The sequence below is a fragment of the Onychostoma macrolepis genome, chromosome 09 (assembly GCF_012432095.1).
Source record: "Onychostoma macrolepis isolate SWU-2019 chromosome 09, ASM1243209v1, whole genome shotgun sequence".
Taxonomy (NCBI): Eukaryota; Metazoa; Chordata; class Actinopteri; order Cypriniformes; family Cyprinidae; genus Onychostoma; species Onychostoma macrolepis.
In genome coordinates this window covers 12030903-12050695 of record NC_081163.1, presented here as the reverse complement: position 1 = coordinate 12050695, position 19793 = coordinate 12030903, and the positions used below count along the sequence as shown (strand labels likewise).

The window sequence follows — 19793 nt, the reverse complement described above, 5'->3', positions numbered from 1 at the left end:
ATGTGTCTCTCCTGACCGCTTGTGAACCGATACCAAAGATTAACCGATCTCTAATTTTGAGACTCGATGTCACACGAAAGAAAGAACAACAGCACTGCGTTGTGATCTTTTCTTGCATTTCCTTCACTCTGCATCTGCTATCCTCCGTTTGACCCTTCTACTGTGCTAAAATACACAAACAATATCCAATCATCCCCGGCATGTTTGCTTCTGTTCATTAAAGTGTTTTGATTACTCATCTGTTCAGAGAGGCTTTTTTTTCTGTGTGTTGAGTACTTAATTTGCTACATCCATAGTTTTATAACTGCCTGTAATCTCACTCTAACCAGATAAACCAGATAAACAGGTAAAGGTCAGGAAACAATTAACTCTCCATACAAGAGATAACTATGATGGCGAATCACGGGCCAAACTGTAGGTTATAAGAATTGCGCTTGCAATACTCATCACGAACGGAAACAACACACAAGAGCTCACATCTGCCTCTGTAAGCGAGGTCAGAATTCTCATTAGTGCTAAATGAAGTCCAACTACTCTGCTGCTCGTCTCTCTATTGGAAATCTCACAGCCACAACAAAATAGTTAGCTTGTTATTTAAAGGTGCACTATGTAACTTTTTTTTTGTTCAAAATTTAAATAATGAGTAATGGTACTCTTGCAAATGTGCAACGGAAAAGACACAGAAGAAAATAAATTGTTGAATAAAGTTGTTATGTTTGTTTTCTTTGCATACAAAAAGTATTCTCGTTGCTTTATAACACTATGGATGAACCACTGATGTCACATGGACTATTTTAATTATGTCCTTACCATGTTTCTGGGCCTTGAATGTGTCAGTTGCATTGCCGTCTATGCAGGGTCAGAAAGCTCTTGGATTTCATCAAAAATATCTTAAAAAATAGCCTTTACCACATAAAATATAAACTATATTGGAATATACATATGGTTATTGTGATAGAAAAATGACACATTCTGTGATAAAATTTTAGTCATACCACCCACACCTAATACAAACTAGAATATTAGCATATCTTCTTCTGCGTAGTTCTGCAAATACGTATAATTATTTTGTAAAACGCATGTGGTAAAGTTCATCTGTCTGAGGTCAAAAAGTCTGCTTAGACTGCAGAAGCTGTTTTAAAAAGTTACAGTATGTTTTATAGTACATGAAACTTTTATTTTTCAAAGTTTTCATGATATAATCCCTTCAAAAACAGCTTTAATTTATTCATTTGATCTTGTTTAATATCAAAACACAGCCGTCTGTAAAAGCGGTTTTGGTAAGTGACATAAATTATTGGCTAATGCAGGATAAGCAATGACATTTTTGTACACCGCACTTTGCTTTAATGCCTGCTAAGTGCAACATTAACAATTCAGGCTATACCTTCCTCTGGAGTGACATCCAAGCATATGCTTCCTGACAACATTCACAGAAACATTCTTTCATGCCAGGAGGTATGATCATAGCCTTTCATCCTTCATTTTCACCAGTCCCAGAAAACAGAGCGGCATTTAATTCCTCCGCGGTGAAATAGGAACCTGGCTCCTATTAACTGAGCCCAAGAAGCATTATGGTTTTTACTGCATGCTGCCTTAGAGATGAAAAAGAAGAGGCTGGGTCTGTTGGGTTTAAAATATGAATTGGAGTTCTGGGTGGCATTTATTGCACTTTATAATTCTCTGATGGCAGTAAAACTCATCTTTTGCTTGGTGCAGTGTGGTTTGGAGGAGCAGGGCTTTAAATTAACAGGCACAGGCTGGTTCTAAGAATCACTGAGCCCAGTAATTAAACAGACCACTGAATCCCTCTGTCCTAATGAGAATGGCAGTATTGGAGATGCTTTGGAGGACTCGGCATCCAAAGGCAATCCCAAACTCAATACCATACACATTATTGTGCTGGCAAGCTATGTTGTTTGAAAGATTTCAAGCTAATCTTAACATCACTAAACAATTCTCATGGCACTGAATTTGTGTTCAACAACACTGATATCTAGAATTCTGGCCCAACCTCTACACAATGAACCTCCCAGGCTCTTTTCACCAATAATTTTTGGCTTTTTGCCCCTTTTATTAGCTAAAGCAGCATAGCGTGACTTGGGAAGAGAGAGAGAGAGTGAATGAGATCAGGATATGTTGTAATCTGCATACGGGTAATACCACTTATTTTCTTTAAAAATCCACAATACACAAAGCACTATTAAAAAACTGAAATCAAGGCCAACACCGATACTTACAGGGCATAACGTGAAATTACAGCCATTTGATAATAATCTGAAAGTCATCATAAATTCTGGCAGATCACTTTAGTTAAGCTTGCATCAGCTGACTCTCAGCTGATCCACATCTACGGATGTGACATCTATTACAGCACCCATTTATATAGGGTCCTTCAGTATTATCAGCAGCTTTCATGTTACTCAATAGCTAATTACCCACCTCCATCCTCAACTCCTCCTCTGGTCCAGTCAGGATTCGGCCTTCTGATTAGCCTTTGAATCAGACTCATTTCTAAAATGTTTACATTAAATTATTGAACATAAATGATATCTGCAATACATGTTGGTTCTGTTCCGTTTACCGTGGGGGGTTATTGCTGCTCTCCCTGCTCTTATCCATGCTAGGCTGCATGGATGTGCAGGCAGTTCTTGCCCAGAACAGAACCATACCGCCAATCCAAACTGTGTGCTAATTAATCAGTCTTCTTTGACGATAGCGGTCCTGACAGAACTATAGGATCAAACCTGTACTTTTGTGTATTATTAAAACATTAAAGCTACTCTTTTAAATGCAACAAAGATGCATGATCACTGATTTAGTATTAATAAATCATTCCATCATGCTGATTTGGGTCTTGATTTTCTATTATTATGGCTGCCCTTGACTAAAGATTTTTCTGGTCGACTAGTAGTCGTTCATTTTAAGCAATTAGTACTACAACTAATCACATGTTTATTAATAAACCATTTGAATCATGATAATGAGCCTTTAATTGCCTACATAGCCTAATAAGCGCTCGACTGAGGATTTTAAGAGCAAGTGACCACACCGGCGCCTCCAACTGTCATGCAGAAAGCACGCTACTATTCAGCTTCTACACTTCGCACAAACACTTTTATGGCCCTGTCAGGAACAAGTCGGCCATGTAAAGTTGCTACTACTTACATATTTCAGGTGATAAGCCATATTTGAGGTCGATGAATGATAGCTGAGAGTTTGGATGTCCTGCCCGATGTACTGTATTAAGACCAGCCGTTAATGATCAGTCCGTCACAGACTGTATGACTTCGCCACTTCCTGTGGATTTTATTACAAAATTTTCAGCGACTAATATTATGGTCGACCAAGCCTCTTTTCGTCGACTAGCGGTTTGTTGACTATTAGGGGTAACCCTAATTATTATTATTATTATTATTAAGCAATTGTGCTGTTTTCCAGAATTCCTTTCACTGTCATTTTGAGCAGTTTAATACATGTAAAGCATTAATTTCAAATAAAAAATAAAATCTACCACTTGCCGCCCCCCCCATATAGATAGATAGATAGATAGGTAGATAGATGCAAGACAGCCTTTCATGTGACCAATACAACAAGCTTGAACAATTATTTTATAAACTACTCTTAAGGTGTTTTTTTTTTTTTAAGTGGTATAAACCACCATCCATTTTCACTGCATTACTTATAAGAAATCCTTGTGTTTCACCGCAGACAGAAATAATACAGTACTGGAGTGCATGAGAGAAAGTAAATGACAACAAAATGCTCATTTTGGGGTGAAGTATTTTAAACAACATCCTGTGAATCATTCTCTCCACTCTTCTCTAATGGTTTTTAGCTGCCAGCTCACCTTGTTTCACGCCTGCTCTTAACTTGCACCCATGAAGTGGCCCTCTCTCTCTCTCCTCCGGTACTGCCCTCTAAATCAGATTTGTAAAGGTTGTTAGCAGGCCTGCTGTGGCAGACAGACAGAGGAAAAGAACCCATGCTACCCTACATTATTAATCCTGTTTGTTCATGTAGCTTCTCCTCTCACTAAGTAGCTCTCTGAAATGAGTGAACCAGGCGAGGGGGAAGCCTCCAGCCGCTGTGTTTTCATTCCCTCATCCCTCCATCTCGTTCGCTGTCTAATTAGGCAGCAGTACGGACAGCACCTGTCTGAGCGGTGCAGATGAGGGCACGAGTTTATGAGCTCAGGTAATGGACATATGGAGGGTGGGAGAACGGATGAGTTGAACACAAGGAGAACATCTGTGCAAGCAAGACCAGTCAGTAAATGTATGTAAGTGTATGCGAGCGAGTACCTTTACAATTACAACTGATGAATCTATTAAATGAACTGATAAATGAATTACCAGAAATCATCAATTAAACATCTCAGAAGAAAACTGCTGTCTATTAACATTAAAAACAGTGCAGTCTATTAACAGACATGATGGTGGTTCTTCACCTTTCAATATGTGTAGACCTTATTGTAAAGTGTTGCCAAAAATATTACAGTTGCCAAACATTTGAATGGTAGTGTACATCTGAAAACAATGGCAACTCATACGGACATTTATATGATGCCTGACAATGAATTGAGTATGAATTGAGACAAAGAATGAGTTCTTTGTCCACACAATGAATTCTGGGAGATTAATAATTCTGTGACAAACTAGGTATCTGACAAGCTTCTTATTCAACTGATGTGATTATTTAGGGTGCATTTGCACAACAAAAAGGTTAAAAATATTTTTATATTACAGTTACATAACTGTGCTGCTTTAACAAATTATTTCTCCCAGACAGCAACGGGTGGATACAAAGAACTTTTTTCTAGTTTTTCATCTTTTGTTTGGGTGCAGAACATAAAAGATTTCCGACACTGCATTATAACTTCCCATAAGTATTCTCTTTGTTACCTTTGGAATCCTCCATGACCCACAGATTTGTCTTAGTCTAATAGAGGGAGCCTTTGAAGCTGATTTAATCATTTGATCAGATTGTCATGGTAACATGGTGAGATGCCATGTTGACGGTAATCGCGCTGACATGTGTGCTGATCATGGTGTTAACAGAACAGAACAATTTCACACTCATCAGCCACATCAATCACGCACTTCCTTTCTGCCTTTGATGTCCCATAAGAAAACCTTTTACATGGGATTTTTATGGAGCGAAACAAAGATCTAGGTGCAAACCTCCATTGCTTTTCCTTAAAGAGATCTCAATATATCACAAACAGTCATGTTCTAAACTGTCACAAGGCCTTACTGTCATTTGGGCCAGCAAACTCAAAGAAACTCATTGCTAAAGGGCACTGTGATTCACCACACTCAGCTTAGTGTCAGTCTCAGAAGTTCATATTCATATTCAGTGCACCTTTCTCTTCACTGCTCCTTATATCTCCATAGTCACAAAGACTCTCAACTGTCCTTTTCCAGGAGTCTCTTCTGAGAATCTTCTTGATTGAAGAATCATTTAAAAGGTGAATTTGCCTTCTGTCGTACACCACAGGAACTATGTAGTTCAGATGGGGTTCAAAAGGCCATGCAAATTCTGGTATAATTAATAATAATATAACTAAGGATTATCAATACCAATAATTATTTATTAGCCTTCCTGTAGCTCAACAAAGCATTGTGCAACATTGATCATGGGTTTGATTCCCAGAAAAAGCAACAACTGATATATCTTGAATCTGATGCAATCCGCTTTGGATGAAAGTGCCTGCTAAATGCATAAATGCAACTGTATTTTTAAAATGTAAAAACTTAATATATTCAATAAATTCTATAAAACGGTATACATAAAAAAAAAAAACACTAAAAATGAAATAAACCATTTAAATGCTACGAGTCAATTCAGTTATTCAGCTATTATATTTATTATATTATAATATGTTTTTATAATGATTAATTATTATATAAAAATTATTATAAAAACATGAATAATTAATATACATTAAACTATTAGTGGTTTTAAAATTAATCTAAATGCAAAAATAGGTGCAAAGGAGTATGGACAATTACTCCTGTACTATTGGCCAATAACCATTATGGTTCCAATATACCATGAAATATAAATATAAGATGTTGTAAGATATGAATCTGTAATCTGCATGTGTAATGCACAGCCTCACACTTGCTTTTATAAAACTGCGAAAGCAGCAATATGATAAAAGACACCAAGGTTCGATAAAATTTAAGTGCATTAATAATAATAATATTAATTGAGAAACACAATTCTTCCAAAAGCAATACAGTTCGTTATCCCAACAATTCATTAATCTAACTGACTGTTTGTGGTTGCCAAGCAACTTGGCATGCTTATTTGGATGATTTAGCATCAAAAATCTATTTTATCTTTTTTTAACATAACTGTTTCAGTACAAATTATGTCTAGGACTCTAATAGCATGGATTTCTTTTACCCTCCCTCTCAATTTCTCAGCAAATTATCACTTCCCATCACCCTCACACATCCACCCTCACCTTTACTCCCACCATACTACCATGTAAACTCACAACCATTTAAAAGCAATTAACAAGTATTTTTGAAGTTATCAGCATTGCTGGGTGAAAGGGGAATATTTATGTTAACAGTTTAAATGCCATTCATCTGAATGCAGTTGAGCTCTAGTATTCATGTGAGGGAGAAAAACTGATGAGAGAGTGTTAAAAAAAGTGGGAGAGAGACAAATTTTCTGTGTACAAGCAAGAGGCAAAATATATGACTGTACTGTAGCCAAATCAGTTTCTGATAATGACCTACTATGTGCAGTGAACTTTAACAGAGAAAATCAACTAGCGAGAAAGAGACGAGATTGTGCACACAAACCCCATAGATGGAGCACCTCATTTATAGCCGTGTCCCCTGCAGCGAAAGCTTGAGAAGCCCCCCTACAGCGAGAACATGACGATGAGCACTTGGAGAATAGCTGTGTTTGAAAATGGGCTCTCATTTGTAGGCCTTTAGCATTAATACACACACCTGGGAGCTAAAGCCTGGCTGGGTGCAGTGTGTATAATTCATTACAAATCGGAAGAATGCCTAATAACCCTTTTATTTCAGCTACCGGAGTGCAATCATGTCCTCCCGCAGCTGACGGGCTCTTATCTCGGTATCCCATGGTCATTCTGAAGACCAGCCAGTTAATCCAACTCACCCGAGACGAGTCTGTTTACACCTGGATTCACCGGAAAAAGTACGAGCCGAGTTGTTTTTTGCTGAAATATGCACTGTTTAATATAATCTTCATTTAATATTCTAGGATAGCATCAGAGGAATTCTTTCTATTTGAAAGTGTGCAAATAATGGAGGAAATAGTGTGCATGGCTTTCTGCTCTCTTCTGGAGCTCAGAACTAAAGGCACAAATCATCATGCATGCCATAAAATCATGAGATTAAAATTAGAGGGACATTTTTCAATAATATTGTAATCGAATATTTGAGTTAATCAAAACGAATACTCATATTTGTTAATTAATAAAAAAAATACAGATTTTTTTTTTTTTTCTGAATATTAGATTTTGTCACTATTTCACTGACGAAAAACAAAATTGAGCAAAATTCAAGCAATATTTTAATTTTTTTGGATAATTATTGCAGATCGAATACACAAATATTCAACTGTTCATGCACAGCCCTAGTTAAAATACGATTATAAGATTATAAGTGAAATTAATTTTAATTTGAGTTCAAAACTGTATGGCTTCAGAAAACCTGAAATAACGCCATATGGAAAAAGCTGCACGGGTTACTTCTGTGAGATCTTCATAGTGCTTTTTCCTGTCTTTTGGAGATAAACAGCCCAGATCCCAATAACTTTCATGATATTAAAATGGCCAAGTTATTCATTTATTTTGTGTGTGTGTGTTGCACAGAAGAATGAATGTTTGCTTTGGAATAACATTAGGTGGGGTAAATAATAGCAGAATTGCCATTTTAGTTAATCTATTCATTTATCAGGAATGTAACTAAAACAAGATACAGGTTTCAAAATGATATCAAGCTTTTATTGAAATGACCATAAAGTACAAATGAACAGATTAATGGACTTTTAGGCACTGCTCGTGTTGTGTCCTTACCTCTTTACCCCCAAGAGGCTTAGATTACCAGTTTGCAAGATGTTTGCTTTAACCTGGGCAAACTGTCATGCAGTCCAACCATCAATAATCTCAGTTTACCATTTTGCTGCCACAGTTCGACCTGACATTATGCATAAAATAAAAATACCTCTGTGACTCACACAAAAATGTGCTTTAGATTGACAGGAAGCCGCCTACATTTAACCCATTTCCAGAGATTGTGCAAACTCAACCTTAAAAACCACAGGATGATAAGCACATCAATAAATAAATAAATAAATACAGAGCGTAATGTGTCGACAGGCAGGTGAAGTCTCAGTCATAACAAATCCAGTTTGTTTGCAATGATCACCCGCCCTTCCGCTGTAGACCCATGTGATCAGGAGCGCACAGGCCACGTTTTCCACACAGTGTTATTACCTCCGGTGAACATTCACACTACATCTCCGATCTGCAGGTCTTAAAGAGAGTCTTGTGTTGTTCGCCTTTGATGTATAGATTGATTATGTCATCAAAGTAGAAGCACATAGAGCCTAGATTAGAAAATAATTACCAGTGAGGAAAAAAACAGACCCAGAAGATCCAATCTAAAAAGCATCAATCCACACTGATGTAGATATTCATAAACCACAAAGAGATAAAAAGCTCTAAAAAGTAAGTAGATCAGGAGCTAATAATAATCACTCTTGTGGTCAATACTCTTGCGCATTTTGTTATCAAAAGTCGTTATTGTTTTCAAAATTATTAACAAACCATTAACTATGACCTTTGCCTCAAACTCCTAATTTGCTACTTATTGATAGTTAGTAAGGTAGTTGTTAAGTTTAGGTATTTGGTTGGATTAGGGATATAGAATATGGTCATGAAGAATATGTGCTTTATAAGTACTAATTAAACAGCTGATATGTTAATAATAGGCATGCTAATAAGCAACTAGTTAATAGTGAGAATATACTAAAGTGTTACATATTTCAATCATTAATATTGATAAGATCTTTAACTACGTATATAATATGAACAAGTCAATAACTACACTGGTTTAATTCTCAGAGTCAGTTGTGAAATCTGTATGGGGGGAAATCTTTTGGAATTCCCAATCACGCAGATTACTATTGAAATGACTGCATTTTGCTGAACAATAGTAAAAATTTGAGCAAATTCGAACATTTGCAGAACAACAGATTGTATATTTATGTATTTGAATCTTAGCCTAAAAGAACTGACTCATTATCGTCAGTTATTTGAAAATAAAATGTGCGTGGCTAACAGCACTCGTCAATGTCAAAATACTTGAGATGACCAATCAAAGTAGGTGGGGTTTACTGTTCATAGAAGCAGAGCGCGAATGCCAGCTTGAAGCGTCTGTTTAATGTTGAAAGAAAGCAAGGTAAGATGTAAATTTGCAAAAATCCAAATCATACTATTAGTCAACCGTTCTACAATAGAAATGTTAAATGTCTGACAGCTATATCCAGTTATGCAAATTACATTTTGAGAAAGAATTACCTGCGTCTCTCTCTGCAAGCATAAGCTATAGTTACTTAAAAAACAGCTAGTCTATTTTACCCCCTCTTTGCTGAGAAATATAATGTAGCGATTCAGTATCAAAACTGTTTTATTAATAAAAGTCATGGGGCAGCGTTGACAATGTTTCCATGTGTGCGGCACGCTATCTGTTATCTGTGTTTGCAAGTTGTGTGTGTGTGTGTGTGTACATGCGCATCAGTTAAAGCAGCGCATTAATATAGAATTTGTTTAAATTGAACGTTTAAGTTTTAATGCTCAATTGGCCTTGCCACAAACATACAGTGGTGTAGGGTCACACTAAATCTATTATTCAAAGTCTAATTTAAAAATTAAAATAAAGAAACCTTTAGGATTTTGACAAGTTTAAAAAAACTGCTTCAGAAATATTTAAGATTCTGCGCTATTTGCATGATAATAATTACAGATTTTTATCTGAACATTTAAAAATGATTATGCGATTATGTACCGCAAGCATTTAAAGTGCTTATTGGCACAGTGGTTAACCAGAAAAATTAAAAAATGGCACTTCATGCCCAAAAGGTTCCCAACCCCTGCACTAAAATTTGTGTGTCCTAATATTGATATTGTATATCTGTTACCGCATTGAGACTAAATGTCATGAATATGGATGCCTTTGCACTTATCAGCCAGTGAGATGTTTATTGACAGGTGTGAACATCTCTGATGTGCAGATGCAATCCCACCTGTCTTTGCTGTTTCACGCTCCGCAGCAGCACAAACCTATTTGCACACGCAGTGCCGAATAACGACCCAATAGAGCAGCGATGGCAGCCGGTGACACTATCACACAGACCGAATGGAAAGAACTCTGATGAAATCAGAGGAGCATCACGTTTGTTTTCATGCTGGCAATAATGAAAGGAACCTCAACAACCCCTCCTCTCACACACACATTTCTGTCTAATCCCACCTCGCAAAGACTGGACAAACTTTTATTTAAAAACAAACAGGACTGAACCCCTGGTACTAACCAGGTTGTATTATTTAAACCTCTTGCCACCACCATTAAATGTTCCAATACTGGTGTTTAAAGTATATGACATAAAAATAAGATGGATAATTCACAGCTTGCCAACAAATAAAAAAAAAATATATATATTTACATAATAGTATGAATATACAATTGAAAAGTATTCCAACTGGACCAAGCATGCCGTTTTGTTGTAGGTACTCTAAAGAAAACCCGGCTCTAAACAGCCTCTTCATTGGCTTCCAACTGAAATGCTTTTAAACAACCAGAAATCTTTCCGCATTTCGGTTTTAACAAACAAGCCCTGAATTCTCATTTGGGTGGTAATTAATTACATTAAGGCTTTAATTAATGAACAGAAATCTCAGTTGGAGGCCAGAGCCCTGAGATTTTGAGTGAATGCTTTAATCAGAGGCAAAGTGGATCATAGGGAGAGAAAGCAGTGTTTACTAATGGGGACTGGAAAACAGCTCACACTTCACAAGCATTCTGTACCAACTCCATCCTGAATACTTTCATATAAACCATCACAGACTAGAACAATACTGGCATGACTATGTTTCCAAAACGAAAACAATTACAACTGACTAGTGGTTATTCATTTTAGGTATTGTATTTTAACTATTTTTTAGATTACTTTTTTTTTTACCAAACTAATTTGGTTTTGAACTTACTATTAAATGTACCACATTGATATAAAAAGGGAAAGAGAAAGAAAATATATTACATTATTTGATATCAAAATCATAAAGTGCATTAAACATTACAGTACACCAGGGTTTTCCTAACTGGGGTTAATGTAAGAGAACTGCAGTTTGTGAGATGATAAAAATCTAATTCAGTCAGAAAAATAAATTGTTTTAAAACAAAGAACAATCAAAACAAAACTGTGAGAGAAATGAACTGAAATTTTAAGTTACTATTCACAGAAATACCTTTCCCTCAAAATCTAATTTGCATATTCATGAGTCAATGTAGTATACAGTATAAACTTCTTATAATGCTTTTTTGTATACTTTCTTTGTTTGACAGAATCATTCACTTTCATTGTATGAAAAGAGCAATAACATTCTTTTTTCCATGGAATGTTACTGCTCTTTATGCTCCATGGAAGAAAGTCATACAGATTCAAAATTGCATGAGGGAGAGACAATGACAGTAGAACCGGATGAACTATTCTTTTAATTTGAAATTGAATTTTATTAGAAAATATATTTGAAATATGGGCATAACCTGACAAACACAAAACCACACACAAATCCACGCTCAAATGCAACTCTACACAGTTGGATTCTAATGTGTGAATGTGAGAAGTGATGTCATTACAGTCTCATCACGTTTGATACAAATGAGAAAGCCATGAAGAATGCACAGAGAAAATAAATTAGCAGGAGTGGTACTTGAGATTCACAGGCGTGTTCAGCATTGTTTCCAACACAAAAGCATGAGTAAGGTACGCACTTCTGATAAGAAATAACTACAGCTAAACCATTCTTAAAACTCCTCTCACATTGCTGTAAGAAACTACTCACTCTTCTGTTTCGGGAGTGGAGAGACTGCACCTCTGAAAATCAAGCAAACAAGGGGAAGCAGAGGAAAGCAAGAAAAATCCATCAGCTATTCCAACAGCAGGGGAGATTCATCTCCGTTGTGCGATAAAGAAACACGCGTGTGTACACAAACACACACACTCACTCACAGAGGAATAGCATATGGGAGCAGGCTCAGAGAGTGCGACTGAGCAGATGTGGATTTGATGGCGTTCGGTTGCTCAGTCTGGTGAAACCCAGAGGCTGTGCGGTGGCGTTGTGTCGGTGTCAGCAAGATGAGCTGCTGCAATATGCCCCAAGTCAAACGCGAACTCTGGACATATTGAGTGAAAATACGCTCACGTCTTCAGGCCCCTGTTCAATTTGATTACAACAATGTGCATACCTAGCTCTTATAAGTGATAATTTTGAACTTTAAGCATTCTGTTCATCTATCTATCTATCTATCTATCTATCTATCTATCTATCTATCTATCTATCTATCTATCTATCTGTCATCAGTGGTGTGAAGTGCTGTTCTGAAATGAAGAGGCTTACAGTTTATTTTTTAATAAATCAAAGTAAATTTATGCACCAGTTATGTTGTCACATTTTCCTGAAGAAAGAAAGAAACAAATCTATTTTAATGACATTACATTTTAAATACATTGCAAGTTAGTAGGGCTGGGAATCGTTCAAAAATTTTCAATATCGATACCGATACCCATACGATACCTTGACTTCGATACTGGTTCCTGAACGATACTTTTTCCGATACCAATTTTATTAAATCAATTTTGATTTAAAAATTGTTTTTATTTTTTCAGCTTCTTAACGTTCATGGGTCAATGACGTGACGCTACTTTTTTGTGTCCATATCGTTTAATTACATTTAAAAGGGTTAACATTTCAAAATAAATGTGCAAATTATTTGCATACATTCTCTTTTTTGTGGACCAAGTCTAAAATTTCTGGTTTTAATTCATTTTGAGGGAACAAATAACACCTTGTTTAAAAAAAGGTGGAATTCTCAGTAAAACACCAGATCAGCTAGTTTGGCCTAATCTTAAATTAGTACTATTTAATAGTAAATAAAAGTAAATGGAGCATCATTGTTCTGAATATTATAATTCATTTGGGGAATAATGGGAGTCAAGTCAAATTCCTTGAGTGTCAAGGCGGTGTAACCACCATTCAAGGAGCCATTTTGTTAATATTTTGCGAGAAGATCATGTGACAGGAAATTATATCACAGAGAAGGATGCAAATGTTAGTAACTCTCTTTAAAATGTTAACATTTTTAGGGTATGGTCAGGTGTTCTTAGGTATACATGTCAAATGGTATGACCTCAGGAATACATTGATAATTCATCATTATTATAAAAATCAGTATTAAACTTTAAAAATTACATTTGAAATATTCCCATAAATATTCATCATAGGTGTCCATGATAATGCCTGTCAAATTAAATTTTAAATGGAAATGTCAAGTGGTGTAACCGGTTACACCATTTGACTCCTATTACAAGCCTTTCTGTTAGGGGACAATTTAGTCAAATATCACTAGTTTATGATGCTGATTAAAGATGTAATATAAACTAACTAACTATTAGAAACTATTTTCAAGTGTTTAATGTTATTTATTTATTTTTTTGAGAAAGTGTTTCTGTGTCTTCAACTTTATTATTAAAGCTCTGTAAGTCTAGGATAAAATAATTATATTGCACAACATTAGTGTTTTTGAAATGTATGGCTTTAATGCAAATTTCTGTTCCATTCACTTAAAATTTTAAAGGCATAGTTCACCCAAGAATAAAAATTACCACCTGATTTACTCACCTTCAAGCCATCCAAGGTACATATATCATAATTCTTTCAGACGAATACAATCAGTGTTATATTAATAAAAAGGCCTGGCTCTTCCAAGCATTATAATGGCAATGAATGGGTGATATTCAATAGTCCAATAGAAGTCCAATAAACTGTGTCCATCCATCATAGAAAAGTGCTCCAGATGGCTCCGGGGTTAATAAAGGCCTCCTGAAGCGAATCAATGCACTTTTGTAAGCAAAATATCCATATTGAAAACTTTATAAACCATAATCTGTAGCTTTTTTAAAAAATTTTTATGATGGATTGATGCAGTTTATTGGACTACTGAATATCACCCATTCACTTTTAATGTCACTCCAATTGTATTCATTTGAAAGAAGAAAGTCATATACCACTACACTGTAAAACCGGATAAGTTAATATAACTAAAAAAAATAGTTGAAACTGATTACATCGAAATTTTAAGTTATATTAACATAATTTTTAGTAAAGTAAATGTTACTAAGTCATTTTAACTGATACTAACTTAAATCTTACAAGTTACTATAACAGTATTGATCAAGTTAATTTTACAAGGAGTTTTTGGGTTCACAGAACCAATTAAAATTAATTAAAGATGACTTCATTTTTGTGTTACATTACAATTAAGTTTACCTTCGTAAAAACATAGTTTTAATAAATAACTATACACCAACTATACTCATTCTGAAATAAAATAAAAAACAAAAATGGGTTGACAGACAATTTAAATGCAAGTTACTCTTTTATTAAGCAACCAAAAATCATTAACAAAACATCAACATTAAATTGTTCAACATCAAATGGAAATACATTCTCCAAAACAGTGCGAGGTCCTTGAAAAATGAGCTGATAGTAACTCTCACTTTTAGAAGTGGACAATATGGATATCTGGATATCACTCAGCTGTAAACACTTCCCTAAAATAGGAACACTTCCAAAATTCACATCTAACAGTAACTTTAGAAATATAAAAGTTATACAAGAATAGAATATACGAGAAAGACTTCAAAATAGAGCAATGTATTTTTTTTTTTAAACTGTCATTTCTATGAGTGGATGAACATGGTACTGTATATGGAATGTATACCATTCCAGAAAATCAACTGAAAAAATGTTCTGCAAATTAAATACTAGACAGATATTGTAAAAAAAAAAAAAAAAAAAATACACAATTCACTAAAAGTGACAGAAGTGAAAGTTTAAATGAAATGTCAAATAAAGGAGTACCTTTGTTAAAACACTGAGGAAACTCTACTGACAAAAGTCCATTTTTAAGACTCAACGCTCTGGGTCTCAGCTTCCCATCCTCCAGACCCATCAAGACTTTCCGGGTAAAGTCAAATGTATTGTCCAACTCTTTTCGGGAACTTAGATCCAATGCGCAAGTTAGTCCAAAAAGCATGACAAATGCATGAGCCAATATGGGGAAATCGTTAACTGTGCAACCCAAAGTGCAACTTCAGTCTTCTCGGAGCAGAAGAACATGGCAACTGTTGAATTGTCACTAATGGAGAGGAGACGAAGTGATAAATCTTCAGCGTCTGGTTCATCAGATTGTTCTACCGGAAGACAAAAACAGAGTAATGTTACTCTAAACTTCCAAAGGCTGACTGCTAATAAATGACATATTTACATCTACTCCAAACCATTCTATCCCATACAATAACTACATTATAATTGATAGCCTATATTCAAAACCTGCAATTAGAACTTGAATGACATCTGAATGGAAGGTGAGATTGTTGATTACTGAACAGTTTCAGGTTGCATTGATTTTCATAGTATTTTTTTTCTATACTATGGAAGCCAGTTCAAATCAAAACGGTTTGGTTATCCAACAATCTCTCCTGCCATTCAGATGTCATTCAGGCTACAGTTCAAGGTTTTGAATATATCCTTTATAATTGTAGTAATTCTTTGGTCTTCTGCAAAAGTGTAAAGGAGGACTAGACATTTTCATTTTTAGTGATCTCTCTCTCAATTCTAAAGGTGATGATACACGGGGCAACATTTTTGAGCAATGTTGCTTGGGCACTTTCCCATTGATAATGGGCAACAAATTTATATCTGGATACTTTAGATCGGTCGTGTGCCCTGTGTCTCATTTTTTGCCCAGCAAAATTGCTCAAAAAGCTGCCCCGTGTATCATAGGCTTAAGCAACATGATCATTTACATCCCCCATCTTGAGAACATTGGAGACATCCTCAAGCAGATAGGTGGAGGGAGCACGGAGCACTCATCATGGACATCATTGACAGCAGCATGGATGTTAATATTTCCTTCAGAGTGAGAATTAGAGACTCGAGTATGAGAATCTTGATTTAGCATGGAATCTAATCAGCACAGCCACGCAATACTATGCATCACCCTAAAACGTCTGTATGTATAACAACACAACCGAAATCAACCCTATCAGCCTTTAAGAAGAGTAACCACTGATCTGAAGTGTCATATCCTAAAGAGCTGACTCAGTACTTCAGACACTTTTCTTGTGGGATCAACTTTATTTCTGGTTCTTCAGGTTGACGTTTACTCACCCTTCAGCCAACCAAGATGTAAGCTACTTTCTTTCTTTAGTAGAACACTAAAGATGATTTTTAACTGAAGTCGTGTTCCTTGATGATTCATAAACTTCAAGTAAACAGGTGCCACCAATTTGTAAGTCAAAAAGCAGATACAGACAGCACATTATAACATTATGACCAGGAAAACCAGAGTCTGGAGCTCAAGATTTCTGTGCCACCATGGGTATTAATTTTGTGTTGCTTGTTTATGTTTTTTGACTCGCAAAGCGATGGCACCCGTTGAGCTGCATTTTATGAATCACCAAGGACCATGAGTTCAGCTAAAAATGATCTTTTGTTCTACTGAAGAAAGAACATCTGCTACTTCTTGCATGGCCAGAGAGAGAGAGTAAATTCATGGCAAATGTTCTTTTCTGGGCTAACTAATACTTTAAAGGGATAGTTCACCCAAAAATTAAAATTCTGTCATTAATGACTCACCCTCATGTCGTTCCAAACCTGTAAGACCTTCGTTCATCTTGAACACAAATTAATATATTTTGATTAAATCCGAGAGCTTTCTGACCCTGCATAGACAGCAATGTAACTGAAATGTTCCCAGGTCCAGAAACATTAGTAAGGACATCTGTAAAATAGTCCATGTGACGAGAATACTTTTACTAAGCTACGAGAATACTTTTTGTGTGCAAAGAAAACAAAAATAACGACTTTATTCTTGACTTCTCCAAGTCACCATCCTCCACCATTATAGAGAGTACCACGACGCATGCGTGTGCATTCCTCTGCTTGTAAACAAGGCGCCGAGCATGAGTGTTCTACGTCAGCATGGAGTATTTTACCAATGTCCTTACTACATTTCTGTGCCTGGGAACATTTCAGTTACACTGCTGTCTATGCAGGGTTAGAAAGCTCTCAGATTTAATCAAAAATATCTTAATTTGTGTTCTGAAGATGAACGAAGGTCTTACGGGTTTGGAACGACATGAGGCTAAGTAATTAATGACAGAATGTTCATTTTTGGGTGAACTATCCCTTTAAATATAAAACATTTTCAAGTGTGCCAAGAAAAATATTTTTACCTGCGACTCCATTTTAAAGCAGGCCAGCAATCCAGGATCTCACCAATCTGTAGGTTCCAGTATCTCTATACAATGAATGCCTTTTAAAATTAATAATTGGACATCAATATATCAAACTAACCTTCCAGCTGCTTCACTTTTATCCTGAAAAGAAACAGATTCAGAAGTTAGTCAGGTTGTAATATTTGCCAAAACACCAGGAAAATTATATTTAAAGCACATGAAACAAATCAGTTATTTAACTTACTAGGCATTATGTGAAATATGGTGCTTAATTTAATCCCATAATACAAACACATATATATACTGTATAATTTGCTCTTTAAAATGTTACATTTTAAGCAAGAACACAAATGTCTTCGGTAAATAACACAAGCTTTACTGGTATGGCTTGAGCCAACAACTTGAATACATTTATAAATACCTGTCCTTACAAAAATGTACAACTCGTGGAACAAAGTAAATCAAATTATTGGGAAACCTCTATGAAAATCATTTTACTTTATGTCCAGCAATGCGAGCCAATTAAATATACGAATCAAAACCGCCAATTTGAGGTCATTACAACTTGTTACCAAAAAACGTTTTTAATGTGTGCACACTCGATGCAAAAACACAGACTTATATATATATATATATATATATAAATACAGTTGCTTCATCAATTCGATCGATTTTTGACCTTTAGTGAGGCGGGATAAAATGGCTCAAATAATTTGCAAATGCATAAAATACATTAACTGCCAAGACACTAAACACATTTAAACAAATAAAGCAAGGAACTTACGTTAACTCACCAGTTGCGAGGGCAGCACGATGAAGAGAAGCTCATCACCGGCAGGTTCAGAAAACCGCATGCCGCGTTTCTCCACAAAGGTCCTCACAGGCAACACAAAAGCAAATTCCCGATCGAAAAATATCCCTTCCTACGTTATTTTTATAAAATACGAGCGAGTGTTGCAAACTTATTTTAAAAAATCCGAGGAAAGTCAGCGCCACAACAACATGGCGTCTTTTCAAAAGTTGCAGCAGCTAGTTGAGGGCGGAGCACGTAAGCACGTGCGTGACGTCAGACGGGGTTGTACTAAAATTATTTGAGTACACTGCCAAAAACAAATGAAAGCATTTGAGTGCTGTAAACTTAAAATTGCATTTTTGTACTAATTACTCAAATAATTAGAGGCGAATGAACGTTTTTATGTCTTTTGAGTAATTACAACCCAATTCCTTTATGAAAGATTTACTATTTGGTCTTACAGTGTAGGATGACTTAAAGGTGGGGGGTGGGGGGGTTAACTATCCCTTTAAGCAATTTATGTGACCCACAAAACCAGGCTACAACAGCACGGGTATATTTGTAGCAATAGCCAAAAATACATTGTATGGGTCAAAATGATAGATTTTTCTTTTATGCCAAAATCATTATGATATTAAGTAAAGATTGTGTTCCATGAAGATAGTTTGTAAATTTATATATTTAAAATAAATATATACACTGTAGCAAATTAGCACAAAAGGGGAATATTTATAATTAATTATAACTGGTTATAATTAATAATAAATATTCAGATTAGAACTTAGAATTAACTGTAACAGATTCGATATTACAATTATTTGATCTGTCCGTCCACCGAGCAGACAATATAATTATTTATCAATTCTAGGAAAGATTATTTTCCTGGCCAAGGAACAATAGCCTTCCTACTTATACAGTACTAGCAGTAGTTTAGCATGTAGCAAGGAGCAGCATTCAGTGACTTCGAATCGTGAGCAGGACACCGAGACAATCAATTGTGAATATAAGGGATTTAATAAATGGGACTATAGCTAACATACAAATAAACTATGCAAAACCTATATACAGTATCTCACAGAAGTGAGTACACCCCACACATTTTTGTAAATATTTTATTATATCTTTTCATGTGACAACACTGAAGAAATGACACTTTGCTTCAACGTAAAGTGTACAGCTTGTATAACAGTGTAAATTTGCTTTCCCCTCAAAATAACTCAACACACAGCCATTAATGTCTAAACCGCTGGCCACAAAAGTGAGTACACCCCTAAGTGAAAATGTCCAAATTGGACCCAATTAGCCATTTTCTCTCCCCGGTGTCATGTGACTCCGTTAGTGTTACAAGGTCTCAGGTATGAATGGGGAGCATGTGTGTTCAATTTGGTGTTATCGCTCTCACTCTCTCATACTGGTCACT

General features: G+C 35.7%; 1 protein-coding gene and 1 long non-coding RNA gene across 4 annotated transcripts in view; both read right to left on the bottom strand.

Moving 5' to 3' along the window:
• The window catches only part of ncam2 (neural cell adhesion molecule 2), a 224147-nt gene that overhangs the window by 181787 nt on the left and 22567 nt on the right, over positions 1 to 19793 (bottom strand). The window lies entirely within an intron of this gene.
• LOC131547350 (uncharacterized) lies at positions 14734 to 18608 on the bottom strand. Its single transcript, XR_009272910.1, has 4 exons — positions 18365 to 18608; positions 17578 to 17721; positions 16147 to 16252; positions 14734 to 15531 (listed from the first exon to the last, which is right to left on the bottom strand). It is a non-coding gene; the product is annotated as an uncharacterized LOC131547350 (long non-coding RNA).